The sequence below is a fragment of the Pan troglodytes genome, chromosome 10 (assembly GCF_028858775.2).
Source record: "Pan troglodytes isolate AG18354 chromosome 10, NHGRI_mPanTro3-v2.0_pri, whole genome shotgun sequence".
In the NCBI taxonomy this organism is placed as follows: Eukaryota; Metazoa; Chordata; class Mammalia; order Primates; family Hominidae; genus Pan; species Pan troglodytes.
The window spans coordinates 139735031-139745769 of NC_072408.2; the positions used below are offsets into that span (position 1 = coordinate 139735031).

Consider the following 10739-nt stretch of genomic DNA (forward strand, 5'->3'; position numbering starts at 1 on the left):
GTGGGCTCGGCGGGGGCAGGGACCCAGACCCACAATAACCAGGACCCGCCACACGACTGACATTCGTCGGGTTCATACCCGTGACAACGCCCGGCCCCACTCGCTCTGGCCACCTGGAATGAAGACAAGTCGGCCAGCGACAAAGACAAACAAGGAAGTACACGGACTCCTGAAACCCCGACTTCCCACGAACCACCCGACACCATGTCGCGCCTGTCAGCTGCAAAGGGCCAGACTAAAGCAAGCACTGCCCGAGTGGTGGCAGTGGACAGCTTCGGGACAGGCCGCGCTCGTCAGGCGCAGACAAGCATTCAGGAGGGCTCGCGGGCACCGGCATTTACAGAGCCAGCTCCGCCGCAGCTGAAGGCGGGCGCCCAGGCCCGAGGCCACCGCAGCGAGGCGGGGGTGACTGGAACGGGGCCGTCCCGCAACGCTGCAGGGACGCGCCCAGGCCCCGCCGCCCCACGCCCGGCCTCCGCCGCCGCCCCTCGAGCCTCCCCCGCCCATGCACTGCGGGAGCGGGAGCCCGAGCCCCGAGGCGCCGCGGCCTCCGAGCCCCTCACCCTGCTGCTCTGGCAGCCCCGGAGGCCGCCCGGCCCGGATGCTCCGGCGGAGACGTGGCCGTGCGAGGGGCGGGGCGAGCGGTGCAGCGGCCTCGGGTCCCCGGAAACAGCCTGCACGCGCTACTTTCGTTCCGGAACAGAGAACGTCCTCCTCTTCTTCAAGTGGCCACCTTAGGGCCGGGGACCCTCTGCCCACAGGGTCCGGATCGAGCTCACCTCCGACTGTGATGAGGCCGCCTTCAGAAAGTGACCTTAAGAGTTTGCGGACCTTTCCCTAGTAGAAACGCAACTTCCGGAATTGCAGGACCAACTCTTTCAGGAAGCTGAACCGAGCTTCCGGCGGAAGTGGCGTGGCCGGGGCTCGGCATGGGCGCGGCCGAGCTCGGTGTGGGCGTGACTTCCCCGCCCGCCCTAGTCGGGTCCCCGCCCCAACCCCGCACCTCCACCCGGCCGGCGCCCTTCGCGCTTCAGGTGCCAGTTCAAAGGCGACGCTGCTTTGGACCCTATTTGCTTCCCCTTTAAAAAGGGCAAAGCTGGACGGCGCGGGCCGCGGGCCGCTGGGGAACGGCTTTCCACCTTCCCTCATCCGCCAGGCCGCTCTTCCAGCTGTCAGGAAGGAAATGGCCTGGAGGGCGCCTTGGGGTCCTCTGTGATGTTGCGCTCATCTCTGCGGATTTTGGAATACGCTTCAGTCTACGAAGCTTTCTGGGATTTTGATGGGAACTGCTGCAGATCGTTTGGGGAGCACGGGCATCGCTGACTCGGTCCTTCATCTGTGTCCATGGTGGCCCCTCCATTTATTTAGGTCTTTTGATTTCTTCCACCAGCATTTTGTAATTTCAGCATACAGATTCTGCACCTTTTAAGTTTATAGTATTTCACATCAAACAACTGTAACACTGCGTTTTTGACGTTTTCCACGTGTTCACTGTTGGTCTACACAAATGTGATGAATTCTATGTTGATTTTCTTATCCTGAGACCTCGCTGAACTCATTAGTTTGAGGGTTCATTTGGTGTTTTGCGGTTGTTGTTGTAAAATCCTTGTATTTTTTACATGGGCCATCATGTTATCTACAAATGCAAATTCTAACACAAAATGATCAGACTGAGGCGTAAAATGTATGAATGAAACTATACAACTTTTAGAAGAAAACAGAATTTCTCACATCTAGAGCTTGGGGAAGAGTTCTTAGATCTGACCAAAAAAGCACAATTCACAAAAGAAGTTGATAGAGTAAACTTCATGAAAAAATTAGAAACTTTTCACCGGATGCGGTGGCTCACGCCTGTAATCCCAACACTTTGGGAGGCCAAGGTGGGCGGATTACCTGAGGTCAGGAGTTTGAGACCAGCCAGGCCAAATGGTGAAACCCATCTCTACTAAAAATATAATAATTAGCCGGGCATGGTGGCATGTGCCTGTAATCCCAGCTACTCAGGAGGCTGGAGGAGAATCGCTTGAATCCAGGAGACGGAGAGGTTGCAGTGAGCCGAGATCGTGCCACCAGCCTGGGCAACAGAGCAAGACTCCGTCTCAAAAAAAAAAAAAAAAAAAAAAAAAAAAGCCGGGCGCAGTGTCTCACGCCTGTAATTCCAGCACCTTGAGAGGCCGAGGCAGGTGGATCACAAGGTCAAGAGATCAAGACTATCCTGGCCAACATGGTGAACCCTGTCTCTATGAAAAATACAAAAAAATTAGCTGGGTGTGGTGGTGTGTGCCTGTAGTCCCAGCTACTCGGGAGGCTGAGGCAGGGGGATCACTTGAACCTGGGAGGCAGAGGTTGCAGTGAGCTGAGATCGTGCCACTGCACTCCAGCCTGGGCGACAGAGCGAGACTCCATCTCAAAACAAACCAACCAACCTTGTGAGAAAGACCACATTAAGAGGATGAAAAGATGAGTTACAGACTGTGAGAAAATATTTTCAAACCACGTTTGTTGAAGGACTAGTAGCTAGAATATATAAAGAACTCTCAAACTTGACAGTAAAAAAAAATACAGTTATTCTGGGCACAATGGCTCATGCCTGTAATCTCAGCACTTTGGGAGGCTGAGGGGGCAAATCACTTGAGGCCAGGAGTTTGAGACCAGCCTGGCCAACATGGAGAAACCCTGTCTCTACTAAAAATACAAAAATTAGCCAGGCGTGGTGACGCACGCCTGTAATGCCAGCTATTTGGGTGGCTGAGGCACAAGAATTGCTTGAACCTGGGAGGCGGAGGTTGCAGTGAGCTGAGATTGTGTCACTGCACTCCAACCTGGGTGACAAAATGAGACTCCATCTCAAAAAAAAAAAAAAAAAAAAACCCATACACACACACAAACAGAAGACAAGCAAAAAACATGAAAACACATTTCACTAAAAGGATATATGAGTGGCAAATAAGCTTGTGACCAGGTTCAGCATCACTAGCCATTACAGAAATGCACATTAAGACTATCTTGAGGTCAGGCGCGGTGGCTCAAGCCTGTAATTCCAGCACTTTGAGAGGCCGAAGCAGGTGGATCACCTGAGGTCAGGAGTTCGAGACCAGCCTGACTAACATGGTGAAATCCTGCTTCTACTAAAAATACAAAAATTAGCTGGGCATGGTGGCAGGTACCTGTAATACCAACTACTTGGGAGGCTGAGGCAGGAGAATCGCTTGAACCTGGGAGGTGGAGGCTGCAGTGAGCTGGGATCACACCATTGCACTCCAGCCTGGGTGACACAGTCAGACTCTGTCTCAAAAAAAAAAAAAAAAAAAAAAAGACTGCCTTGGGATATTAGTATACACCTATTAGAACAGCTGAAATAATATACAGCAGTGGCAATATGAAATGCTGGGAATAATGTATTCTGGAGTAACTAATCTCTTATACATTGCTGATGGGAACAGCAATAGTGCACCCACTCTGGAATATAGTTGGGCAGTTTCTTCAAAAAGTAAACAATTTTATGACCCAGCAACTGCACTCCTAGACATTGAACTCAGAGAAATAAACTTCTGTCTACACAAAAGCCTGTACATTACTGACCCCAAACTGGAAACAACCGAAATGTCCTCTGACGTGGTGAAACAAACCGTGGACCCCCCACGCCGCTCTGACATGGTGAAACAAACCATGGACCCCCCACGCCACTCTGACGTGGCAAAACAAACCGTGGACCACCCACGCCACTCTGACGTGATGAAACCGTGGACCACCCACGCCACTCTGACGTGGCAAAACAAACCGTGGACCACCCACGCCACTCTGACGTGATGAAACAAACCGTGGACCACCCACGCCACTCTGACGTGGTGAAACAAACCGTGGACCACCCATGCCATGGACACTACTCAGCAATAAAAAGGAGCTGACCACTGATGTGTGCAATAACTTGGACGAAGCTCCAAGGCATTACATCCAGGGAGGAAAACATCTCCGAAGGTCTACACTGCATGAACTGTACGATGTGTCCACTTATGTCACAAAATGACAGCATTATAAAGTGGTGGTGGGGTTCGGATGACTAAAAAGGGGTAGATGGAGAGAGATTTTTGTGGTGACGGAACTGTTCTGTATTTTGTGACTGTGGTTACGTGAATGTCCTCATGTGATAAAATGACAGAATGAAGAAAACACTCCACCAAGCTCAGTTTCCTAATTTTCATATTACACTATCCTAAGGTGTAGCCAATGGGAGAAATAGGGAAAACATTTAATTAGCATAAGATCTAGTATTCCATAGCACAGGAGAGTGAATATAGTTAATAATAATGTATTGTATATTTTTAAGTAACAAAAAGAGTGGAACTGGAATGTTCCTAACAAAGAAATGATACAGGCTTGAGGTGATGGATACCCCAGTTACTAGGAGTTGATCATTATACATTGTATGTCTGTATTAAAATATCAAGGTACTCCATAAATATATACACCTTTTATGTACCCACAGTCATTTAAAATTTTAAAAATTTAGCAAGCAAAATGTGACAAACATTAAATTTAAATACAGTTAGAAACAATGAATCTAATCATATACTAAGTTGATGGCACAGTGTGGGAAAAATGCTAATCTAAGTAAAATTCTTAACAGCTTTAATACAATTCCTATGCAATAAAATATACCCGTGTTATGTGTGCAGTTCAGCGACTGTAGTAAATGTGCAGAGCTGTGCACCCATCACTCCAATCCAGTTTCCGGATACTTCTGTTACCTCAGAAGGATCCTTCTTGCATTCACTCCCTATCCCCTCCACCCAGCCCGACAACCACTCAGCCACCTTCTGTCTTTATGAATGTGCCTCTTCTGGACATTTCATAGAAATGGGATCATATCGTATGTGGCCTTCTGTGACGCCTTTTCACTTGCATGGTGTGTTTAAGGTCCCTCCACACTCAGCACGTTTCCTCGCTGCACGATACTCCAGTGTCTGGATACACCCATTTTGTCTGTCCATGCATCAGCTGATGGACCCACTGAGGTGCCTTACGCGAGCCCAGCACTATTCTGCGTGCGGGGGGTCCCTGCTTTGGTCCAGTTTCATGTTTGTGTGTGGATACCTTCAGAGGGCGGTAACTGATGAAAAGAAAATAAAACTGGGTGAAGCGTTCGAGCGGGAGGGGCTACCATCTGCATGGGGCCGTCATTCATATTTATCGTAGCCTACTGTCTGCAAGTACTATTCTAGGCACTGTCCCAAATCCCTGCTCTTACAGAAGGTATATTCTAGTGGGGACCAGACAACAAGCACAGAAGGTGACAGGAAGAGTCAAGAAAAGACAGAGGCAACCCTGGGGAGGCTCGCTGCTATTTCAGGCCGATGGTTGAGGGAGGACCTCTCAGGAGAATGTGAGCCAACAAGTAAGAAACGGAGTTGCTGGGCGTGGCGGCTTACGCCTGGAATCCCAGCACTGTGGGAGGTAGAGGCGGGCAGATCGCTTGAACTCAGGAGTTCAAGACCAGCCTGGGCAACATGGTGAAACCCTGCTCTCTACTAAAAATTAGCTGGGTGTGGTGGTGTGCACCTGTAGTCCCAGCTACTCAGGAGGCTGAGGTGGGAGGATCATCTGAGCCCAGGAGGTGGAGGCTGCAGTGAGCTGAGATTGCGCCACTGCCCTCCAGCCCTGACAACAGAGCAAGACCCTGTCTCAAAAACAAAAAAAGAAAAGGAAAAGAAAGAAAAGGAATCATGCAGGTACTGGTGGGAACAGTGTCCCAGGAGAGGGAAAGGCAAGGAGAACGAGTACTCAAAGGCACCTTTGAGGAAGTAATATTTGAGCTGAACGTGCGTGACAAGGAGGACCAATGCACGCACAGATCTGGGAGAAGAGCAGTGAGATGAGGGGGCAGCAATCAGAGCCGCAAGAAGTTCCTGAAGAGAAGCCTGGGGCACTGAGGACAGCCAGCAGGGATGACTCCTGGGGTTTGGCCTGAGCTACAGGGAGGCCATGCCATCTTCTGACAGTGGAGAGGGCAGGTCTGCCGGGCGTACCTGGTGGGCCTGGGGTCCCCACTGGAAACAGCTCTCTTTGACAACATGAATCTGGGATGTTTGAACACCAAGTGGAGCCATCAGGTCAGCAGTTAGAGCTGAGTGTCTGCTACAGAGACCTAGAGCTACAGGGTGAAGGAACGTGCTGGGGAGCAGGGGAGAGGGTGAAGCGGATGTTGGGTGCTCAGCCATGCCCCACACTCCACCTCCAACCACAGCACCTCTGAGACAGACTGGACCCTTCCTGAAAACAAAAACCAAACGGGATGAGTGTGTGGGGGGTAGTGAGCTTCCTGTGGCTGCTCTAAGAAGTTACCACCAACTTTGCTGCTTAAACTAGATTTATTCTCTTGCAGTTCTGGAGCTCGGAAGTCCAAAATGAAGGGGCAGGCAGGGCTGGTTCCTTCTGGTGGCCCTGCAGGGAGATCTGTTTTCTTTTCTGCTTCGACAGCCTGCCCTCCTCTCCTGGCTGGAGGTCCTTGCTCCCTCTGCAAAGCACATCCCTCCCACCTCTTCTCTGTCACCAAGCCCCTGGCCTCTGCTGTCACCAAGCATCCTCTTCCTGCCTTTGACTTCTTGCTTGCTTTTTTTTTTTTTTTTTTTTTTTGAGATGGAGTCTCGCTCTGTCGCCCAGGCTGGAGTGCAGTGGCATGATCTCGGCTCACTGCAAGCTCCGCCTCCCGGGTTCAAGCCATTCTCCTGCCTCAGCCTCCCGAGTAGCTGGGACTATAGACACCCACCACCACGCCCGGCTATTTTTTTTGTATTTTTTAGTAGAGACGGGGTTTCACCATGTTAGCCAGGATGGTCTCGACCTCCTGACCTCGTGATCCGCCCGCCTCAGCCTCCCAAAGTGCTGGGAGTACAGGCGTGAGCCACCGCGCCCGGCCTCTGGCTTCCCTCTTACAATGACTCCTACTGTTGCACAGAGGGCCCACAAGCTAATCCAGGATCCTCCCCTCATCTCAAGGTCCTTAATTCCACCATATCTGCAAAGCCCCTTTTACAGTGCAAGGCAACATCATCACAGGCTCAAGTGATCGGATACGGGTATCTGTGGTGGCGGGACGGGGACATGGCTCAGCCCACCACGGGGTGTCAATGGTATCCAGCATGTGGGGTTTGCCAAACAACAACAAACAAAACCACCCAATTTTTATAAAACGCCGTGGCGTGCGAGCTTTGATGGCAGAGTGTTACAATATGTTCAAGCCCTAAATCCCAGGACCTCAGAGGTGACTGTATCTGCAGACATGGAACACGTCATGAATTTGCGTGTCATGCCTGCACGTGGGCCACGCTAATCTTCTCTATATCGTTCCAGTTTTAGTAGGTGTGGTCTTTAAAGAGGTGATTAAGATAAAATGAGGCCACTGGTGTGGGCCCTAATCCAATAGGACTGGTGTCCTCGCAGGAAGAGATTAGGGCACAAACACGCATGAAGAGAAGATGATGTGAGGACTCAAGGAGATGCTGCCCACGAGCCAAGGAGACAGACCAAAGAGGAACCGGCCCCGCTGACACCCTGATCTCAGAGTTCCAGGCCCCAGAACTGTGAGAAAATACTTTCTGTTGTTTAAGCCGCCTGTTCTGCGGCGTTTTGATCCAGCGGCCCAAGTGGACCCACATTCAAGGCCACCACTGGGCGGGGCAGCCCTCACAAATGCATGCTCCCAGCACAGCATACGGCACTCACAATGCCGGGCTCACAGCACAGCGCACGGGCCTCACAATGATAGACTCACAGCACAGCATACGGCACTCACAATGCTGGGCTCCCAGCACAGCGCACGGCCCTCACAAATGCATGATGCTCCCAGCACAGCATACGGCTCTCACAATGATAGGCTCCCAGCACAGCGCACGGGCCTCACAATGATAGGCTCCCAGCACAGCATACGGCACTCACAACGCCGGGCTCACAGCACAGCGCACGGCCCTCACAATGATAGGCTCCCAGCACAGCGCACGGCCCTCACAAATGCATGATGCTCCCAGCACAGCATACGGCTCTCACAATGATAGGCTCACAGCACAGCGCACGGCCCTCACAAATGCATGCTCCCAGCACAGCATACGGCTCTCACAATGATAGACTCACAGCACAGCGCACGGCCCTCACGATAGGCTCACAGCACAGCGCACGGCCCTCACAATGATAGGCTCACAGCACAGCACACGGCCTTCACAAATGCATGCTCCCAGCACAGCATACGGCCTTCACAATGATAGGCTCACAGCACAGCGCACGGCCCTCACAATGCCAGGCTCCCAGCACAGCGCACGGCCCTCACTCCTGGTCTGACTGGCCTTCAACATTCTCTCCTGAGTCTATTCCTTCCACAGACACGCACGACCAAGTGTCTGCTCTGTGTGAGGAACTTTAAGACTCCACCATCTAGACCCACCGCCTCAGAAGGAGACAACCATGAAAAGTGAGCGACAGAGGAAGGGGCGCCTGTTTGTGCCGCGGGAAAGATTTCAAGCCCAGGGCACGGCTCATCAGCTCATCAGACCTTCACCGTTCAGTAGCCAACTGGTCAGTGATCAGTAGATGCTGCCCTGGGGCCAAACATTTCAGACAAATAAACAACAGTGGGCAGACAGGCAAGATCCCTGCTCTATTTTTTTGAGAGGGGGAGACAAACAGTAAACAGATGTTTCCTTTCCGATAGTGACAGGTGCTGGGGGGAAACTAGACTGGCTGGCGGGGTGGGGGCAGCCCTGCAGGAGCTGAATGAGGAGAGGCTGCAGAGGGAGGGGCCGGCGCCTGAGGGGCTGTTTGTGAGAATTAGCTGGTTCGGTGGAGAAGCAGAGGAACACCTGAGGGGCTCCAGGAGAAGCAGGTAGGGAGAAGAGGTTTTCTGAGGGGTGGAGGCAGGGGTCATACATGCTGGGCCTTCAAGGGCCATGATATGGTTATCATTACTATGTAACAAACCACCCCAAATGCAGTGGCTTAAACAACTACTTATTTCTCATGATTATATGCTGGCTGCCTGGTGCAGCACTGTGCTGGTGTTTAACAACCTTCTCTTCAGAAGGAAACAAAAGCAAAATTAAAAACCACCCTGATTTGAAGCATTTACCAATTTCCACAGTGCAAACACTCCTCCCAGGGCCCATTCCAACCAGGCCAACCGAGCTGAGTGGGTAAGGCTGGAAGGGGCGCCATCCCACACAGGCCATAGAAGCACACACCCTCGGGCCTGCAGGTAACAGGCAGGTGCGGTAAACTAACTAGAAAGTGGTGCGTCCTGAGCACTCATCACCTTTGTTTTCAATGTAACTCAATTCTAAGTGTAGAGGATGCTTGAATAATGGCTACCAGTTACCAGCACTAGGCGTTTCTGGAGGTGGCTCCCCCGAAGATCACCCGGCTCCGTCCTGCTGCCGGTCAGCGCGCGGTTCTGCAGGGCTAGGCTGTGCTCTGCATGCGGCCCTCCGTCCTCAGGGAGGCAAGACCCGGCTTCTCTACGCGGCTGCAGCCGCCCTCAGAAGGCGCAGGAGCTAGCGTGCATGCCAAAACGGAGCCCACGTGGAGGCAGAGGGCGGGCACGGCCGCGGGGACAGCGTTCTGGTTTCCCCATCAAGCCAGGCTGGAGGGACGATCTACTTTCCTAAATCCCCTCCGTTCTCATGCTTTCCTTCCCTTCCCAGTGCAGGGCTCCCGGCAACCTAGTGGCCCTGGCAGTGACTCTGGGGCCTCTTCAGGGAGCCGGCTGCAGCTGCCTCAGGGCCAGCATTGCTCCACTCTCTCCAGCCTGCCAGCCCGAAGCTGGGGGGCTGTCACCAGGAAACCCTTGCTGGCGGAAGCCCCTTCCAAACTCAGCTGCCTCTCTGCCTTGGCCACACCCCTGGGGTGAAGGCCGTGTGGTGCTGGGAGCAGCCCCTGGACCCCAGCTCTCACACCTGGGCCCAACCACTCCCATCCTGCTGGCCCTGAGGTCATTAAGATGACTTAAAGCAGATTTAAAACAGCCTTTGTAGCTGGCCTAGGGAGGAGGGTTGGCCTGAATCTCTCAGTCTGTTTTAAGCCAATCTGCCCGGACTTCCTGGCTGCAGTCAGAAGCTATGACAGAGGCCATCCCAGAGAGGCCTCACTGGGGTGGACGGGTTCACCTAGAACCTGAGGCCCCCTTCCCTGGCTTGGAGCCTGGGCAGCACACGGAGGGGTGGGCAGGGCTGACCCCCGCTTCTGAGGGGCACCAGGGAGCACAGAGGGAGCCGCAGGTGAGGAGTGCGTGGGGAGACGGTGCGTGGGGAGACGGTCCGTGGGGCCAGCGGGCAGCTGCAGCCCTGCCCTGGGTTTGTCCCAAGGCTGGGCCAAGGAGCCAGGAAGAAGCAGTGGGATCTGCAGCAGCACCAGGCTGTCCTCCAGAAAGCCTGTGGACGACCCACGCAGCCACCCCACAAGGAGAGCAGGGCTCCAAAACCACCACAGCCTGTCAGTTTTGCTGGGTGGGATGGCTGGGTCTTGAGGACGAGGAAGTACAGAAGCTCATGAAAAGACGGAATGAGTTCACGGCCACCTGCTTCCATAAAACACGGCTCCTTACCACGCTGGGAGGATAACTGCCCTGGTCCCAAGGCCTCCTCCCTCACATCACAGCCAAACCCAAGCTGTTCCGACTGCTCCAGGTAGAAATCCTCTTCACAGTGGGCCAGGAGTTGGACTTCTCTGAAGGACTAAGGAAGCAGGAGTGAGTCCCT

The 10739-nt window shown here is 53.0% G+C and overlaps 1 protein-coding gene, 1 long non-coding RNA gene and 1 other non-coding gene across 12 annotated transcripts in view; all 3 read right to left on the reverse strand.

The window, feature by feature from the left end:
* GOLGA3 (golgin A3) overlaps positions 1-910 on the reverse strand; it is a 61806-nt gene extending 60896 nt beyond the window's left edge. For 3 of the 10 annotated variants that reach the window (XR_010147876.1, XM_054663830.2, XM_024348191.3), the window contains exon 1: positions 780-910. The gene's annotated coding sequence lies outside the window, so the exon portion shown is untranslated. Of the gene's footprint in view, positions 1-78; positions 450-563 lie in introns of those variants that run through there. The other 7 variants (XM_063785301.1, XM_063785300.1, XR_010147875.1 and 4 more) reach the window with 6 other exon arrangements.
* A 3383-nt stretch (positions 911-4293) lies between these two features.
* On the reverse strand, positions 4294-6270 carry LOC134807425 (uncharacterized). Its single transcript, XR_010147889.1, has 2 exons — positions 6027-6270; positions 4294-5110 (listed from the first exon to the last, which is right to left on the reverse strand). It is a non-coding gene; the product is annotated as an uncharacterized LOC134807425 (long non-coding RNA).
* Positions 6271-7273: 1003 nt separating this feature from the next.
* LOC112205107 (U6 spliceosomal RNA) lies at positions 7274-7376 on the reverse strand. Its single transcript, XR_002938967.1, has one exon. It is a non-coding gene; the product is annotated as a U6 spliceosomal RNA (small nuclear RNA).
* Positions 7377-10739: the final 3363 nt, after the last annotated feature.